Here is a 4,162-nt window from a genome sequence, read left to right as displayed (position 1 = left end):
TAATGGAATTAATTTTATGTTGACTTAGGGCTGATGTGACGAACGATCTATATAGTTTCTCACTATTTGAAGTGTCCATGTTATCAACATTGATGGCATCTGTTCAGTTAAACAGGCAATACTGAAACATTTCAGAATTTACCAGATGCCATACAATGCAGCAAAGTTTGTTAGAGTAGACAATTCATGCAGTATAAGCGCAACAGTTTCCGTTTCAATAAACATTTTTTAACAGTATTCTATCATACAAGACAAAAGTGTTCCTTTAAATTGATTAAGAATATGATGAATATGTAAGGTAGGTTCATCCAAACCCGAGCGTTGAGTGTTTTGCAGAAACTTCCCATTTGAAGCGAGAAATAATTAATTAGGATTTTAAATATTGCCACAAGACAAGGTTCCCATGATGCTACAGACGACGGTCTTCAACAAGGGAGGTAACTATGTGATGACAACAAAAAGGAGTTCCATACGGGAAGTTGTTTTATCTTTGCCCGTGGGCAAGATAAGGATTTCTAGCATGGTTAAATTATTGGATCTACTGATCTGAGGTGGGAGGAAATTATTTCGTTTTCGCTGCAGATTCAAAGTGAGGTTGTATTGAGTATCTTTGTGCCTGAAAAGCCATATAAAACCAATGACTGGCTGCGCGACATTTATATATATCGCATGTGTCGCATAAGTCATACAAACTTTATACATTTGTTTACGATTTGAGATATCTTTCCTAGTGAATATATATTATTTGGTTTGAAATTATTGGTTATTATCAGGTTTTCCTGTCACATGAAAACAACTTGAAAATTCGAAATAGGCATATTCAGTAGTCATTAGGTCATTTTATTTGGTTAATAACCAAGGAGATGGTTGAGGTTGTTTGCCTCGTTTCAATATTATTATTGAAAAGTTTTCATTTAAAATGCATGATGTTTGAAAACTGTTGTTTTTCTTTCCACATGTATATTTATCTTTAAGGTTAGTAAATACATTTAGTGACATCAAATTGCAGTATATTGCAGTTGGGTTTAATGTCACCATAAGCAACTGTTAGTTTTTGCCTTATGGATTAGGTGTCGTTTGAGTAGTCGGTTGAACTATATAATACTGGCTTTGCCAATTTATTTTAAACAAGCTCTCTTGGATTTTATTTTTATGTAAACAATCAATTTTGCTTTGGCATGTTTGTTATTTATTTTATTGGTCACACATCCAGCGACGCAAATACAAAAGACATATGTCATTTTGAACGACATACTAATCTACTCTGTAGTTTTGGCCTTTTGAAAATACAATGCGTTACACTAATAAGGTTTAAATAAGGTTTCTTTGGAATTAATTACATTTGTTATAAGCAGCTTTTACAGGATTAGTACGCAATTAAATTTCTTTGAGCGGATATTGCTATTTCTATCAAATTTTATTCTTATTTTTTAAAAGGAATTATTTTTCAGCTGTGCGTTGCACATTTATGATAAAACATGAAATTACCACAGGATAATATTTGTGATACATTTTTGGCATTGCGTTAGGAGAACACTTTTTATGTCTGACGAAACATTCTGATATATCGTTGATACAAGCAATACAAACACGACAGTTTAAATAAAAAGCTACATCGAATAAAGCTTTCATTATCTCGAATATATGTTACCTTAATTACTTTATCTACCTAATCGCAGTTTGTTTCTTTTTTATAAAATCTACGTTGATAGATTGTTTAGAAATATGTATCTGCGGATATAACGTATTAAATACATGGCAGAACACTCTAACAAACACATGCCTTACCACAAGATTGATATATGTTTGGGCTTTTTATCGCTTACACCAGCTGTGATAACATTAATTTTCATGCAAGTTTGCCTGAACTATATTGACAGCACATCTTTTCCGTAGATACTAATAGCCCATTTCTCGGACCGAGGATAAAAAGTGTCAAATAAATTCACATTGAACTATCATGAGACGACAACGGAATAAATCTTCATTTCAGCTAATGCATAATTTAGGACAATGTCTAGAACAAGTGAGTTATATTCCTCGGATAATGCATATTCTATGAAATAGTAGTAGACCAATACGAACATCGGTCCGTCTTCCATTGTTATATCGTAAAAATCTTCTTTTTAAATTCAAGTCTTTTTTTTTACAAATAAACATGGCATGATTAAAAATTACTTAAGTTCTAGTTTTTCTATTGCCTTATGTTAATAACAAACTTGCCCAATATTATTGGATTTCCTCCTTGATAATTAAATGTTGTTACAAATTCCAGAATAATATACTTGACTCCATCACAATTTTTCACTTGAATCAAAAATATTGATCAAACCTTTTTTAAGAACATAACTTTAGAGACAATGTCATTTTACAAATGGTTAAACACCCAAAACATATTATGCGGTTTAAAGGTTATATGAGTTGGAATTGCGATTGAAATTGACATTATTAAATAATGTAGGTTTGCGGTAATGGGCTTGCATCGAGAGATTCGTTATAATAATATACTCCTGCAATCAGGCTGTCATTAAATTATTAGGTCATACCTCAGAGAACACCATTGGTGAACCGACAAGAGTTAGTTTGAGCATTGTTTTCTTCCAAAATACATCGATACACAAACAACCATTTAAAGAAGCACTGCTATTATATGCCTGTGTAGGGTCAAAATAACTGTTTACAAAAGACGTAAACATCGTTAAAACAATTTTATCAATGCATGTTGCACTACAAACATCACAACTTTTTTCGTAGATAGATATAATCCGGACTTCATATAACTGAGTTTACCCTTGCCGGTACATATAAAAATAATATTTAGCCTCTTAAAATTCTTTTAACTGATCTATGATACCATTAGTCCTGATAAAACGTGTGTTTTTTTAACGGTAAAAATTTGTTTGTATCAGAGGTTTAGCTTGGAAAACCGGAATGTTAATAATTCAAATCTTTAACTACTGACCTGTGTTAGTCTGATTTATGGGTTTACTCATCGAATTATCAGTTTTGAATATTATAATCAATTCATTATTATGTTGACAGGTTTAATATTTCCATCAAGTGTATTATCCGATTTCTGGAAACAGGGGCTCTTTGTTAAGCCTCAAAAAAATAATGAAATATAAATAAAATCATCGAATTTATAATAAACATTTCAGATTGTTTTCGTCACCATTAAGCTTAAAAGAAACAGTAGGACTAATATACTGTTGTCACACATAAACGAACACGGATTACTCAGAACCTATTCCATTACAGTTGGTCTTAAACCGTGTACATCATTAATGACACAGCCTTGTCAATGGAAACCCAATTATTTACACTAACGTTAGACGGCAGAGGCATACACAATTACCCATAAGGACTATATTTAATTTGTATGATACGAGAAAACCAATCCATGTCGCTGTCTTAGTGGTCTGTTAAGAAACAGAAAGATTGAGAGGCAATGTAATAGCCTGTGTTCTGTGTAATGTTAACGGTATATTTTGAATGTTGTTCTTAAACCATTAGTTTGTCCTGCATCAGTGTTAATGCAAGTGACAGAGATGGACTGACGTTGATTATGACTTTCCAATTATCAATATTCATTAAAGGCCAAGTTTCAGGAATGTTTGGCATGACAACCCCCTGCTGTGCATCTCATGTTAATTGCGTCCGCCCGATAGCTCAATCGGTAGAGCGTTGGACTGTGAATCGGACATCCCGGGTTCGATTCCCGGGCGGACCAGGTCACTTCTGTTGTGATTGGTTATGAAATCCTTTCTACGACCATTCGCACTGTACCACTCCATCTGGCGTGTACAAATGTTGTCAGTTCCTTGCAGAGGTGAAGGCACCTAGTACTGGTTAACCGCCTGATAGTCTGCGCAGGATAGATGTGCGGTGGTTGAGCTGTCACTCTGGGACCCTTCAATGTGCTCACGCCGGGACCCGGGGTTTAAACTACTTACACCACCAACACCTGCTAATTGCACCAATGTCACAATAGGGGCCAATTTCCTGTTTATTTGTTAATTAGCTCAGGGCCATTTAGGGTCCAATTCTATAATAAAACCTCCAAAACGGCACAGCAGGATATCTGGAGAACGGGGATCTGAAAAGAAAATAAGGCAATTAGAATCGATCAAGACATAGACGTTGTGTACAATACACGTTTTTT

At 34.2% G+C, this 4,162-nt stretch overlaps 1 non-coding gene across 1 annotated transcript; it reads left to right on the top strand.

Moving 5' to 3' along the window:
* Positions 1-3,659: 3,659 nt before the first annotated feature.
* Positions 3,660-3,730, top strand: Trnah-gug (transfer RNA histidin (anticodon GUG)). Its single transcript has one exon. It is a non-coding gene; the product is annotated as a tRNA-His (tRNA).
* Positions 3,731-4,162: the final 432 nt, after the last annotated feature.

This window comes from Mya arenaria, chromosome 8 (genome assembly GCF_026914265.1).
Source record: "Mya arenaria isolate MELC-2E11 chromosome 8, ASM2691426v1".
NCBI classification, from domain to species: Eukaryota; Metazoa; Mollusca; class Bivalvia; order Myida; family Myidae; genus Mya; species Mya arenaria.
The sequence above is the reverse complement of the archived record's forward strand: the minus strand, read 5'-3'. Positions and strand labels throughout refer to the sequence as shown.